This window comes from Acanthopagrus latus, chromosome 19, assembly GCF_904848185.1.
Source record: "Acanthopagrus latus isolate v.2019 chromosome 19, fAcaLat1.1, whole genome shotgun sequence".
NCBI classification, from domain to species: domain Eukaryota; kingdom Metazoa; phylum Chordata; class Actinopteri; order Spariformes; family Sparidae; genus Acanthopagrus; species Acanthopagrus latus.
This window is the reverse complement of record NC_051057.1, coordinates 3,875,413-3,891,377: the sequence shown is the minus strand read 5'-3', so window position 1 is coordinate 3,891,377 and position 15,965 is coordinate 3,875,413. Positions and strand designations below refer to the sequence as shown.

Here is a 15,965-nt window from a genome sequence, read left to right as displayed (position 1 = left end):
CATCCATGGAATTGGAGAGGACACACACACACACACCACCTTGCTGTGTATTAGTGTGCTCCTGGAGTCAACTGGGCAGGTCTGTGGTGTGTCTGGCAGGCTGTGGTGTCTCTGGGTTGCTCTGATAGCGCTTGTTCCTTTGAGGCCCCAACATGCTGAGGATAACGACACCAGCCCCGTCCAGGGTCTGATCTCAGGCCAGCACGAAATAATCCAACAGTTCAGCTGCCAGGACCTGGGCAGGATAAAGATACACCCGTAGTTAATTGGTTGAGCACATCATCAGACATACGACACAGGTTTGATAGCTGATAGCACAGTCCTGCCTACTCTGGCTCTTTACTGGCACACAGCGATGCCTCGATGCACCTTCGGAGACTGAGCCCAGCCTTCTTGTCTCCCTTGTCTCCCCTTGATCTGCCTCAACTGGCTCCTTTCCCCCTGTACCCTGCATTTTCCCCTCTGTTCCTTCTGCCCCCCCCCCCTCGAAACCACCTTTCTTCTTCGCCTTCTACCCTCCCAGTTCCTCGTCTGATCCACAGGGCCAGATTTTTATCGCTTTTCCACGAGTCCTGTGAGGGGAACCTTGAGGGTCTCAGTGGGATCAATTTAAAAAGGAAGCGCTTGTCTCTCCTCCTCTCCTTGGCCCTCTTGGCTGATTGGGTCCGCTCGCCAGGAACTTGCAGGCTTTTGATCTCCACCACCCCCCTCACTGCACGCACCCACCCATGCTCAAAGTTTTTGTTGGAGCTTGGCTCTAAAAAAAAAAAAAAAAATCTGCTCCACTTTCTGAGAAATGTGGGCCCCATCCCCTTTCTCTGCACCTGTGAGAGAGGGAGTATAAGTTTTGTAAACCCACTGGGTGGTACTAACAATCTATGGCGTGATTGACTTCTCTTTGAAGATGTGAGAGCGGTCCGTGTCTTCAGATGGAGGCACACTGAAGAGGACTTGTGGTCCTCGGGCAGCGCGCTCGAACAACCGGTGAGAAGTTGCTGTGAGGGTCGATGCATAATTCACACGGTGTGGGGAACGGCTCTCTGTGTTACAAAGAGGAAAAAGGTACGAGGTGGTGCCTGGGAGCGTTCCCATGCCGAGCCGTGTTGAAGGTGCTCCCTCCTTTGTACGACATAAAGGAACAGTGACCCTGCAGCAAGAGGGACTACATTAGACTACATAATCGCTGACCACTGAGTGCGGTGTCAATGGTTTTACTTTACTTCTTATTTTCATGGGTATCATTCCAATCAGTTATGATGACATTATATCCAACAGAGCTTGTAATTTGTCATTAATACATTTGCTGGAAAGAGCACACAATTGTTATATCTTTGATCTGGATCAGCAGATACCCTGAGTTGAGGTAGGGCTGGGCAATATCTCAATACGATGTCATTATTGTTTTGTTGTCATTCTTATCTGCTGCCGAGATGCTGCTTCTCTAGCACACTACTCCATAGAAAATGCCGGATGGCACTGAGAGTCATAGAAAGTCCTTATAAATGTTGTCTTTTCCTGGTTCTAAAAGCAACATTTTGAGGTCATTTTCTCAACTTACCAGACTGTTCTACTTGTTTGTTTGTGAAATAACCAATAGTCATTACTACATAATTTGTCCCAACATCGACATTGAGGGATCTGGTCTGAAATATTGTGACATTTGCTTTTTTTCGCCTGTATCGAGCATTTATGAAGTGCTTCGAAACGATGTCAAAAATATCAAGATAGATATTGTGTATTGTGATGAAACCCAAAAATGCTGCAATTTTATTCTAAGGCAGTGTCGCCCAGTTGGAATGGAATCAGTGTCTCCATTGGAAAAGTTGAATCAGTGCATCCCTCACATACAATTAAACTAATGTTTTGAGCTTGGTTGTAAATATATGCTTCTAGCCTCACAAGCTTCATGTATTAATTTTAAGTGTACCAGTTTACGATGAAGTTGGGACTAGGAATTAGGACTCTCTGTGGAAAGAGCCGTGGAAGGCATCTGATATCAGCAAATTTATGTTGCAAAAAATATAATCACATTTCAAACCATTTTCAGTCTGAGATGACTACTGCCCACTGTGTGTAAAGCAGAAGACCAAAAATGACACCAAACCATATTCATTGTAATGTTTATCTCACTCCCCAGTACAGATAAAAGACATGAGAAACCGATTTTACTCATTTAGAACTGGTCCCCATTGAAACCAATTTAGACACCACCTACCTCATTTTAGTATATGAATCACCTTTTTTGATCCTTAATATTATTCAAGAATACCAGGACCTTCCCTTTAATCAAACAGGAATATTCAGGCTCAGCTCAAGGTGTGCAGCAGAAATTGAAATTTCTCCAGCGTTCGATTATGTGAGTTTGTTGCACAATATCACTGGTTCTGACAAATGGGCAGTAGAAACAGTCTTTGGACTTGAGCCAGGCTCCATCACCCTCCTCCTCCTCATCTTCCTCCTCTCTCTCTTGCCAGGTCACTGGAGGTCAAACATAAGTTTTTCTTGTCCTACCTTCCTGACCTCTTGAAAGCTCCAGTCACGACTCTGGATTAACATTCCTGGTAAATTTAGCTGAAGCGGACCACAGGTTCGTGTGCTTTTGTTTTTTCAGGCTGTATCAAAAGAGCATCACCTCATTTTCTCACCAGTTAGATGGAAAAAAACAACTTCTCTGAGCCGCTGAGGTGCTCAGAAAAGGACCTGAAAGTTTGAGGTGGTTTGTGAGTGTCTGCCTGTGTAAAGCGACGCACCCCTTATTTTCAGTGCTCTTGGGTCCCTCGGTGATGACATCATCAGTGTAGTTGTGCACTAATTGAGGTTTAATGCTAGAGTAGAGCGAGCAGGGCTGTAATTTTCCCGCCCCGGACTGGAATAGAGACGACAGCTTTTCATGTGGTCTGGGCTAATTTAGGTTGCAGTGCTGCAGCTGTGGGACACCTCACACGTTTGTCCCTCTCATTCTGCCTAGAGATAAAACAAATTATGGGAAAAGCAACTTGTTTTGTAAGGTAATGTAAGGGACTTTGGTCATGCCCAGACATGGACTTGCAGGAGGACAGACAGACTGAAGGATAAGTGAATAAACTGTTGGTGAGACATTTGAAGACTTTTTCCCAGCAAAACACTGACATGGAAATTGGACTTCACGAAGGTTTTGGTAATATTTTTGTTCCAGTCCCTGTTGCAAAACCACCAAAGTTCTTAGGTAAGCCTTGGAGAAATAATCACTCCTCCCACCACCTCCTGCATTAAAAACGGCATTTATTCTGAATCTAAAGCAACATATGACAGCACAGTGTGGTTTCTATAGGCCCACGTAGGTGGTGGAGGAGGAAGAGCATGAGAAAGAAGCAGCTACAGTATGCAGAATGGCATTCGGGGTGTCATTATGATTGTATGTCCACAGAGCCGGGGCGTAATGACATGCATCCTCCAATCCAGGCACACACCCAAACACACATGCACACCAACACAAACACAGAGCTCTACCTGCTCTTTATCCCATTTGCCATATCAGGGCCTGTATAAACATGGGGCCCATTTGAAGTGGAAAGCTTTTAATCGCAAGAGTAATCATTGACATTTGCTTGGTGGTTTCTGGCCTTAGAGAGGAGGGGCAGAAATGTCCCAGGGCTGCCATCAAGACACCTGATGGCAGCAGGAGACAAAGGATTGTGACAGACTCTGTCTCTGGGGATAAGCTAGAGATAGGTAAAACATTTTTATTGTTTGCTCCTAAAAGTGATATTGCAGAACTTCGACATGCAGCTCAGCTCAGCCCGGAGCTGGGATTTGAAACAGCGACCCTCCGATCACTAGCTGACCTGCTCTACCTGCCCCGAAAATCTATTGTGCTTTCATATAAACCTCTAATGATAAAGTTTAAGAATTAAGAAAGTAAGAGATTATTGTTGATCTTTTATTAATCTTCTAAGTAAAGAGGGGCTTCCTCTCTCATATGGCTAGACAAAGCCAGTTAGACAGAGCCAAAGTGACTACACCATCAGAAGATACTTAGTTCTCTGAGAAATCAAAAAGCGATTTCATCACTGATACAGAAATTCTAAAATAACAATACAAGACTCCATAAGCAAAAGTCCTGTGGTCTTTTGCTGCCTGTAAACAAAGAAAGACAAAAAGAACGAGCAGTTCACACCAACTCCAGCAGATGTGCATCACAAACATAGATCTGCACAGACAGTCATATTACACAAATATCTGTATGTTGCTTTCTTAATAATGCCCTATTTATTGTTTGATCAAGGCAGCAACATTTAATATGCGTTTTCTGGTGTCACTGGAGACACAAGGAGCTATGACAGCAGAATAAATGAAGTAATTGAGTCAGTGAGTGAAAACAGTGTTCTTCTTGTATACTTTCCATTAAGAGTAGCTGGAACTTTATTCATCCCTAGGGACTTTGTTGTCACTGTCAGAACGAATAATAGAACAGTGCAAATATAGAGTTCATTTAATTCATCAGTCTACTTGGGAAAAAAATAAAAAATAAAAAATGGGCTAATTGTGGTGTCAGTAAACCTGATGAAGACCTGGTCAGGAGCTGTGCTGGACAGCTTGGACAGGAAATGTTTTGCAAAAAAGTGATGTCATAATGGGGGTCAAAGGTGTTGTTGATTGAACTTTAAAGTACTTATGTAGCTTTAGTAATAACTCTTTTACTTGACCAGTGTTGAGTTTGTGATCTTTTTTCTATCTACAGAGGGAGCAAGGTTCTCTTCCACAGAGTCTGCTGCATGTTGCTCCGCTATGTTTTCTACAGTAGCCCAGATCAGATTAAACCAAAACCTGAGTCTAGACTGGGGCTTTTGCGCATTTTTAGTAGTTGGCCCCGCTTGGTGAGACGAGATGTGTACATTCGGTTACAATCTGAACTTCACCGCTAGATGCCACTAAGTCCTTCACATTGATCTTGAACGCAGTGGTGTTTTTGGTGTGATTCACACATTGATGTCATCATGCAGGTCTCAACTATTGACTTCCCTTTCCCATCATAGGTGGCTTAAAAAAAAAATAAATAAATAAAAACTTGTGGTAGATCTGCAGCCTATAAATGTAAATATGCAAGTTCTTTGGGGGTGGGTGGGCAAAAAAGTTACATGCCAGTTCTATAAGATACTTCCCATTATAAAACAAGTATTTTTGTTTCATCAAATTATTCATAGAATAGTTTACTGTGTGATCTCAGAGATAATCTCATAGTTAAGGGCTGCAACTCGTCATTATTTTCATTGTCGATTAAGTTGTTCATCATTTTCTTGATTAATCAACTAAGTGTTTGGTTTGATAAATGCATGATAGTGATGAAAATGTTGCTCATTGGTTCACGTGCAAACTCCGACTGAAGCATTTTAGCAGAAGGACGCTACAGAGCAGAGTAAAATGGAAATAAGCAGCAGATGTCACGGTACATTGTTTATCAGTGCCTTTGTAATGTACAGTGGCCTTGGGGTGTGATTTAGAAATGAAAGAGCGTTTTGTGATTAACTCTCTGCACATGCACACACACACACACTGATTCCATTGTAGCAGTCGGGTCTAGCTGGCCTCTGCCTGGGCCAAAGCCTGTTAACTCCAATTCAGAGCGTAGAGGCTGGTAATGAGCACTGTCAGAGTTGACATAACAACCTCCCGCTCTGGGGCTGAACACTGGACTCGGACACAGAGAGACATAAAGAGAGAGAGAGACAGAGAGACATAAAGAGAGAGAGAGACAGAGAGAGAGCGTAGTGGGCTGCTGTGATCCTGGGACGGTCTGCAAATTAACCATTCAAGTTCCCCGTCAGTTTTTGCTGTGTTTGAGCCGATAGCTTTTATATGTGTATGGTATTAGAGAAAAAGTATCTCAGTTTCTTGAAATCCACTTAAATGCCCTTTTCTTCAAACTGCCATAACTGTGATTCATGGTCACAGGAGAGGTTAAAATTCCAGGTAAATCATGTTAATTTACAGTGACTGCATTAAATTCCCCTCATACTTGGAGTGAATTAACACCGGGGCTTAAAACTTAAGGATTGCAAGAGTTTTCAAGTATTAGGAATTAAGTTAAGTTTGAATTGAGTCTGGTTTTCTAACTTTTCAGGGTTAGAAATAAAGGGGTCACATTGAGAGATACCACATTGAAAATCTCTTATATCGTAGCATAACCCTGGAAATAATCACAAAGTTTGAAGATTCAGAAAGTAAGTGAAAGTGTCAGAAGTCAAATTGTTAGAGGGCATTTCTTTTTTTTTTTTCTCTCTTTCAGCATCAAACCATGGGTAGACTCCGGTCAGGTTTCTCAGGAGGCAGCGCATGGAACTCTTAGAGACTCAGCTCGATCAGCGAAGACCCAAAGTGCTCAGTTCTCTAAGAGATAGAAAAGCAACTTCATCTCAGATGCATAATTTACTAAACAAGCAACACAAGACTCTTTCCACTCAAATGTTTAAAGCAAGTATCACTAGTGATGGGAGAAAAGCGCTAACCCTAATCAAAGTAGAAGTATATTGACTAATGGTGTAAGTATGTTGGACCCCACTGTACATGCATAGATAGAACAGTTTTCCTCCTTCACAGAGCATCCCCCTCTCCATCCACATCCTGGCTCATCAGAATCAGCTTGTTTTGGGGCGGATGGCTTGTTGTGTTGTCTGACTGGAGTTAAGTCAGCACAAAAAACAGCTTCCGCATTCCAGCATTGCGTGTCTTGGACTCCTGTTTCTCAATAATTTATCCAGACAACTAGAATGATTATTCTATGAATATGCACTAAAATTTCCTCTCTTATGCGCTTTCTCTCTGAGTTTGTGCATGTCGGTGTGTGTGTGTGTGTCTGTCTGTGTGTGTGTGCATGTGAACAAATGCTGTGTGTACACATCACTTTTCCCCCTGAAACAAAGGAGGTGTCAGGGCGAATTAGCCCCCCTACGACTGAATGCCCAGAGAGTTTAGAGATGCACCACAGGTTCTGCTGAGTCGCACATGAGCCGCAGTGTCTGCCTCTTTCCCCCCTTGGCCCCCACGCTTGCCCCCTCTCCACTCCTGAGTTGCTCTAACAAGGTTGTTGGAAGAGGATAAGGCGTGTTAAATGAATAATTTACCCAGAAGAGCGTTCCTTATTTATTTAATACGGCTGGATCTGACTGAGTGGGCAGCCTGCGTCCCCAACTGCAGAAACACCGACTAAACGAGCTTGCTTTGCTTAATGGAGGTCCAAAGCGACAGGCATTTAGAGTGAGCAAGGGGGTGCATAAGAGAGAGTCTGTAGATAGTGTGTGTATGTGCGCTTCTCAAACAGGTCGTACAGAGCTGCGACTGAATGCACTAATGTCGTCACACCATGTTACTTTTTTTCTTTTCTTTTCTTTTCTTTTTTTTTTTTTTTTTGATGCAGACAGAACATTTGAGACCCTTCACATGATGCTTCCAGTAATTTATAGGACGGCGCACACTGTGGACACTGTCTTTTTGATGCTAATTTTATGGAGCCCCAGATGTGTCACTAGGAAATAATTAAGGCATTAAGAAATAAAGGTGGCACCCTATGACAACCATGATTAATAAAGTGTAAAATTAAAGTTTATTCAACATTATCTAATGGTTATTTCACTCTGAACAAACAATGACATGCTTTTTAACCATTTAATAAGCAGTTGTTTATTGTCTATAATACTTATAACTACTTTATTTGAATGGCCATCATAAAGTTGCAGCTGATGTTCAGGAACCTTTACAATTGTTTTGCAATTGCATTTCATTATAGTTAACAGGGAACTTAACTGAAGTTTAACTATAAATGTACCATTTATTAATGATGGTTATTATTAAGTGTTGCAAAAAAAAAAATACTATTGTTATTGTTGTTGTTATTACTGTTATTACAGTTGTAGGTATAATAACAGTAATACAAATAGTACACAATGACTATGGTCCTTTTTTATTGTAAATAGATTTTTTGGGGGATATATTTTTTATTTCATATTAGCTTTTTTCACAATGATATTACAACATAATATCAAGTGTCATGAGAGTGGAGTTGTTAGCAGGGACCGCCCACTTTCCACTTTTCAGCGAATCATACCTGTTCTTATCCTCCCAGTAGGCAACACGACTGCCAGCAAGCTAGCTATTTCCTTGCTTTTATTGTTGATTTTCTAATGTCCTTAGCTTTTGTAAAATGGGTGTTCATCATTCATTACGTTATATGTAAGTTTAGATATTAATTAGCTTTCTTTTGATTATTACTGATGTCTTTAGGACTCCATTTTAATGTAAGGTGTGATGTTTGATATCTTTACAGGGGTTGTGTGGAGAGGCGGGACAGGACCACATCCCAGGCGCCATCCAGAAGAGGGAAGAGCGAGGGAGCAGCTGAGGAGGAAGGATCATCCAATCGGTAAACAATTTTTCATTTGGGATTACTTGCTTTTAAGATGAGATACACTAATGGATCCTACACTGGTAAAAGAAAGTCATAGATACATAATGAATACCAACTACATTCAAGTGAAGCATAAGTAAAAAAAGCATTACAGGTACTGAATATGCAAACATTTATGTTTAAAGATGATTCAAGAGTCTTCGATGGATGAATTGAGCAGTGGGCCAAGTTCTTTGGTAGCAGTGTTTTCTGCCTTTATGTTTTCAAGATGTATTGAAATAGAGATGATAGAAGTCATGAGCGTGGAGGAATGCGTTAGTTTGTCCTGAAACAAAGGCAAGATGAGTGGATGTCACTCCTTTTCAATAATTAAGCATCAGTTCTCGTGCTGTAGTGCTAGAGAGGGGAAACTACTGCAACCAATCAGGTTGTGACCAAATTCCTCCAGATCCTCTCTCTGACATCCGGGTTTGTCTGCCCACTCCTCCTCTTCTTGTTCATCTCCTCCTTCCTGCTGTGGACAGAGGCAGCCCTGCTCAGCAGGGAATGACACATCGCCACAGTTCTTTTGAGACTGTGTGTGTGTGTGTGTGTGTGTGTGTGTGTGTGTGTGTGTGTGTGTGTGTGTGTGTGTGTGTGTGTGTGTGTGTGTGTCTCCCAGGAGAATGAAATCCCACAGCTCACAGTGACCTCATTATGAAAATAGCTCATCCATCCAGCTATCACGCTTCCCTCCATTTCCCCTCTCCTCCGCAATCTCTTCGATATACCGTGGCCCTCTCTACCTTCCACTTTCCCCTCTGTGGCTCCTCATCAGTGTTGTGCTGGACTTAACGCGAGATTAAAAGCTTACGCAAGTCTTTGCATCTGCAAGGTTTCCCCTGCACCTATCATTACCAAACTGCACGTAATCTGGGATCATAAGATGTCTTTTAATCATGAAACGTCCCTGACTAACATTAAAGACAGCGCTGTGGTGGTTGTACTCCATTGTTCTCTCCTGTCTTGTAACTGGTCCAATGTCTCTCTTCACCTCTTCTGCTAGTGGAGTGAACTCCCCCCATCAGACTGAACAGCACTCACGTCTGGTTAATTTAACAGCAGCATCAGTGATCATTACTGTCCAAGGCCAGCTTTGATCCTGCCAGACAGTGTTTCCTACAGTTTTAATAACCCAACAAAGACACCTCAGCAGATGTTCAATTTATGGACAAGGACACACACACAGACAGACAGAAAGGAAGGGTCCACCAAATCTTTAGGAATGAGAAAGGAAATAATTTCTTAAGACTTTAATTACGCAAAAAAGCTAAGCTCATGGTGTTTTTTTTTAGTAAAGCACTGTTTTTCATTCACCGTGATACACAGTCACCCTAACCTAACCTGCTGCCGGGACTCTCCTCTGGAGCAGCTCAGGGCACTGATGACCGGCAATATTATAACAGTTTTAAAAGTATGCAATCACAGTAATCAGAGGGCCGAGAGAGTGTATTGAATGTGATTTTGGGGGGCATGAAATGCCAAGAAACTTCATTTATTTTTCACAGAATTGTTGTAGAGATACACCGATCAATTGGTCAGAAATCAGATGGTTTTCAGTATAATCTGCCACAACCAATAACCAGCCAATCAGTGTTAGATACATCCAGTTCTGTTTTGGTTAAATTAACAATTGTCACCTGCATGTCCCAGCAGGGCCGTTTCTGTGTTTTGCAGTTGCGTTTTCTAACCCCTTTCCCTCCACTCTGCTTCCTGTCCGTATGTTTGACACACAGAGCAGAGCAGAGACAGGGATATGACTTGAGTAAATGATAAGGTGTGTCATTAGATCAGTCCGTCGCACCTCTTTTCAATCTGTTGCCCAGGGTTGCCCATTTATTACGCTTTTGAGTCCATGAACTGGCGTGAAAATGACTGAACAATGCCATTAGAGTTCTCAAATTCCTTTTTTTGTAAAACACATTTCTTGCAAGTTGTAAAAGATATATTGTTTGTTGTGAATAGTCGCTGTTAACGTGTGGTGAAGAGTAAGTCTGGCTGCCCGCTTCATGGGGAGGGGCAGACGCAGACCTGACGCCGCTGCGTACAATAACAGGTGTATGAGGAAAACAATGCAGGCGCATGGGGGGTCGGGCTGTGTCGGGTTCGGGCTTAAAAACCCGCGGGCCAGGTTGAGTCGGGTTGTAATTTTCAGGCCCGTTGAGAATTCTACATGCCATCTTTAGGAGGGACGCCACTTAAGGTAGACTGGACAATTCCAATAAGAAGCTGTGTCGGACGCTAACTTCATCTGTTGCAGTGTGTTGGAAGTCTCTTGCCAGTTTCAGAGAAGTCTTCTACTATATTACTGTATTTAAAAGACATGTAGCCCACCATGTCCATTTGAATAGACCAGGACTGTACTGCTCACTGTAGCAAAAAAAAAAAAGTAGAATCAACACTTAGGGCTGGGACGACACGTCAATGTAGTCGACGTAATCGACGACATAAATTCGTCGATATGAATAATTTGCGTCAACGCATCGTCCCAAACAGGAAGTGGTAGTACCCGCAGAGGCTGAGAGTCGCCCCTCTCACACAGAGACACTTGCATTAACGCCCCAGTGGTGGTTTGTCCATTTGTCATAAACATTAGGTCACACGGAGCGAAGCACCACTGGAGTGAATGCTTTATTTCTACTTTACTTCATGATCATCATGACGAAATGTAAGATAGACGAAACTATGAAAACTTCTCTGATCTGTAGCAGTCACCGTTTTTTGCATTTTCCTGTCAAATCTGTATTACTTCTGTTTATGTTTTGGTGCACAGCTGAGACCCAGCGATAGGCTTTAAGGATCTATATTTTCAGTGGGTGATTCTAAATGCCTGGTACTTTGGGGGGGTGCCAGCAGTTGTGCAGATCGTGGTGGGTCAAACGAATACATCATTCATTCCAAAAATTAGATTAAATTGGTTTGCCGCACTGGAGGCCATGTTTGAGCAGCTTGTTCTGGCCCCAGCAGTGGCCCGGGCTCACCATCAGCATACAGTATTAACTTGGATGTAATGCTTGCAGGAACAACGTCAGCGCCAATTCTTCCTTTGTTGTTTTTCCCACAAAGTCTTATTCCCTTATTATTATTATTATTATTATTATTATTATTATTATTATTATTATTATTATTATTCCCCTGTGAAACATTAAATGTTATGTCTGCACGACTGCTGTTTTTCTCTTGTTGGTCTTTCTATCACTCTCCTTCTTCACCTTCTTTGCCTCCTCGATCAATGAGGGTTCTTCATCCTGTTTCCACAGCTATTTCAGTTGTTCTACTATAACCTGAGGTTGGTGACTGGGGAAACAATACCTCTTGCTGTTTGGTTTGCCCATTGGCAGACACACTTGCTCTGTGTTGTAATCAAACTTAATTTTTGCATTAAAATCCAGCCCAGTGGGATACAGAGTGACACAGTAAAAGGGAGGGTTAAAAAGGACTAGTCTATATGTGGATGGTGTAACTTTTCCATAGCATTGCACTGTAACATCAATCTTTACTTTATGAAATATTATAATATATATTGCTATAAGTTATATATGACAATAAGCAAAATCCTTTTCCAGTTTAAAACAGAATTGCAGATTGTTAAGTTCTTGTAATGGAAAAAGACAATAAGTTTGAATTTCTGTTGCCATGTCACATTAAATTGATCTTAAGTAGTAATATTTTTGACAAGTGATTAAAGAGGTTATTAACAGTAAGTTTCTGTCTGTCTGATGACATTATATTTTTGCTTGGACAGTGTGGAGTCACATCATGTTTCCACCAAGTGTGAGCGTACTTGTTTGTGTTTGTAACATTACCTTTTGACCTGCGTTTCGAGGGGGTTATTCCCCCCAGACAGGCCATCTTGTGTTCAGTAAGAACAAGCCGTCTCACTTTGACCTGCTTTCAGAAGCCCGGGCTCACCTCAACAGGAGAACTGTTGGAATCATCTGCATATTCTTTTGATCTTGCGCTGGGTCTCTAGTAGCACGTCATTAAGGATTTTGCACAACGTTACTTCTTCTTCTCGTCGTGGCTGAAACTCCTCCATGTGCCTCCTTCTTCGCTATTGCCCTTCACTCCATGGCAGCTCCTTCAAAGTCCTGTACCCTGCTAGCGCCCTTCGCTTCAAAGACGCCCTTAGTTGGGTTGAAAGCCAAAACCACTCTTGTCTGTCCTTCACCGCTAAGCTGGCATGTTTGTGTCTGTGTTGTGTTGCCCTTGGGGTGGGTTACCTCCACCCCCTCCCCTCTATCTCATCTCTTCTCCTCCCTACCTTGCTGTTTATCTGTCTCTGGGCTCGTCACGTCCCTGAACCTGCTCTAATTAGCATCCCACACAACACTGTTTATTTACCCAGGTACCGACAGAAGGGGAGGGAGGTGAGAATGAAAGGGAGAGTCGGAAAAAGGGAGAAAGAGACAGAAAGCCAGGAAGAGAGAGAGAGAGGGAGGGCTGGGAACAGGAAGAGAGGGAGAAGTGGTTCAGAGAATCAAAGAGATATGAGACTCTCCTGTAGCGGATACAGGGGGTAATGATAGTTAGAAGAAGACATGATGCAGAAAAGTCAAGAAAGTGAGAGACAGAGAACTTTCCTGCCTCTCCACGCCTCCTCTCTGCCTTTTCCTGCATTTCATCTGAGATGCTGAGTGCCTAAAATTAGCAAGCTGGCAGCTTCCTTCCTTCTGAGGCCCCCATTAAAGCTCTCCCATTGCGACGAGTGATCATTAAGGTGTGACTGGGAACGCAGGTGTTTTCTTAGTGTCCCAGTCGAGGTTGCAGTGGCATCGCTTTTCCTTAGAAGGGCCAAATTCTTTGCACTGCATATATGTGGCAGTGTATGTGTCTGAACAGTTTTTTTTTGTCTATCTGCACATCTGTCTGTATGAATGAAGAGAGGACAGGAGGACAGAGCTGTTATTTGCCTCTGCAGGCTGAGCAGGCTTCAGCTCAGAGATGACCCTATTGAAAATAGTCCTGTATGTCTGAATGTACAAATCCTGTATGCAATGTTCAACCTGTTAAGTTGTGGCCATGATCCCTGATACAGATATCTCCAAATGTCTACTATTATACCTCCTCATTATTGTCTATAATGGAAAGTCACTAGACTTTCCAGATGGAACATGATCTGTTCAAAGCATACCGTGGCCTGTAGGTCATTTGGATGGCTTTTTTGCTAGCTTACAGGTTCTTGGACACGTCACCACAGACCTACTGTATATATTAGTGTAATTGTTAGGTGCCAAAGTTCATGCCCCTCAGCATTTGAAGCACAGTGGTCCCGGGTCTAACCAAGCTCCATGCTTGTGGCTCTTTACTGATGACTGAGAGATCATCATCAGCTGGTTTCCACACAGAATTTATATCCTGTATGTCTTGTCCAGCTGTAATGGGAACATGGTCTTGATATTAGGGTTATGCCTGCCAGGACCCTGATAAACCCGGCTGAAGGTAGGCAGTTCCTTTATTTATTTGCCTCTGCCTCTTCGTCAGTGATATTTGCAGCTCTGAATCAAACATATTCTTGATTAAAAGGTTGCTCTATTTGTGAGAGTGGTCTGAAAATGGTAGGCAGATGAGTCAGCTGGCTGTCAGCTGTAGTCTGTTTGATTTGTTCAAGTGCAGTTTTTGGCCCAAACACAGGCCACTAGTTCTTTGATGAAGATGGCTGATTGTTGAGTCTCTTTCCCGGGTCATCGAATACTGATGCTTTGGCTTGGTAGCCAGCCTAACCCAGTAACCCAAAGCCTCACTATTTGGCAATTTTGAGAAGTGTTTACAGCTTTGCAATGAGAGTTTAAATGCTTCCACACTGGTAGACAGTGATACATCGCCGGGCCTATTTTGTCATTCACCCACCGGTATGCCATTTTTCATGTGGGTTATCTACTTCTGTAACTATTTTATCAGCATGTTGTCGTCCCTGTCTTGTTCCTCTTGGTCACCCAGCAAACTCTACTTGGAGCAACGTCCTGACATCAGTGACCCGGCACATTTCTGAAACAAAATATCTGGCACTGCCAGTGCTTTTTCACAGACTTGAATTTAGCATAGTGGCATTTAAAATTGCTCATCCTGATGTTTTGTCACACAGAGTGATGGCCTTCTGCGCTTTACAAACCAAAGAACTAACTCATCACTAAATTTGGTCTGCGACAGTTATGATGATCGGAGTTTGAGGAATATTGCAGCCTCCAGTTTTTGACGTTTCTAACACATTCTCAAAGACATATCCGTCGTCGCTTTCCTGCTTTGACAGCCCCTCTCGGAGTCTTTTGCTCCTCCATCTCTCTTCCATTTTTCCACCACTCTTAAGTGCTGTTTGACCTATTCACAAGGGTCCAAATGTCACGGCAGAGGGAAAGGTCAGGTAAAGGTTTAGTGTCAAGCAAAGTCTGGATGGCTAACACAGTGCTGGCAGCCTAACACTGAAACCTTAAAAACACACACACACACTGGGGCACACTGCTGTCACCTCCAGTTCATGTCAGCGCCACTCAGCTCTGAGGCAGCAGCCATGTTGTTCATGAGCATGTGACTGTTTGTTTGTGCGTGCAGTCATTTGCTTATTTGGTTCATCCGTGAGCATGGATTGGTTGAAGATTTTACGGCTTCCCAGAGATGACACATGGCCTTGTAGGACATCTGGTCAAAGGTCAGTGGTTGTCAGCGGTTTACAGCATCCTGCCTTCAAAGAGTACTGCCTCATTTTGAGTGTCCAGCTTGTCTGTAGTGACCACCAAGCCGGAATTCCAAAACCAATCCAGGTCTTTGCTTAGAATATCTATACCTAGAAACAGCTGCAAAATAAAGTGATGTGTGAGTTTTCTCATTTCTAAGAGCGGGTAAATGAACAAGTCTCAGTTCAGCGTATTCTCTAAGAGTAACGACAGGTTAGCAGTGGGGTTTCTGTATCGATTCATCTACATCCACATGCAGGGCAGAGAAGCAGGATCCTAATTGGAATGGATTTCTCCTCCTTATTGATTTGCTCAGGTGACAGTGGATGACATACGGGTGTGTGCTTGTTCGCATGCCATGAATACCATATGGTGCCATAATGTTCTCACTTGCAACACCTTTCACTGTGTGTGTGTGTGTGGGGGGGGCACGCATGCATCTTTTCTCCAACTCCCCGGCTCTCTCGTTCAGAGGAGCTCTGAGATGAAACAAGGAGCACTGCAAACACTAATTTCATTTTCCACATGACCGCCATCGCTCCAGACCCTAGCTCCCCCTGCACACACACACACGCACGCACACACGTGCACTTTAGCCTGGAGAGCAAAGATGAACAGTTAGCATGCATGCAGGAAGAAGCAATCGAGCACAGATAAAGCTTAAGTTCACTCAGGAGTAAAAAAACAAATGGAATGATCTGATTTCCCTTTGGACTGAATGAGTCACAGAGTGGTCCTTTATTGTGTTTTAATAATGGCCTGATAAAGGCGAGAGAGAAATGTTAAATTATTTTAACTACCTGTCTAACTCTCTCAGTGTCACTAATCCCACATGCTGTGTGCATGTGTTTATGTGTGTGTGTATGTGGGCGGGA

At 43.0% G+C, this 15,965-nt stretch overlaps 1 protein-coding gene across 3 annotated transcripts in view; it reads left to right on the top strand.

Moving 5' to 3' along the window:
- The window catches only part of znf438 (zinc finger protein 438), a 57,067-nt gene that overhangs the window by 29,447 nt on the left and 11,655 nt on the right, over positions 1-15,965 (top strand). For all 3 annotated transcript variants that reach the window (XM_037079593.1, XM_037079592.1, XM_037079594.1), the window contains exon 2: positions 8,300-8,395. The gene's annotated coding sequence lies outside the window, so the exon portion shown is untranslated. The remainder of the gene's footprint in view (positions 1-8,299; positions 8,396-15,965) is intronic.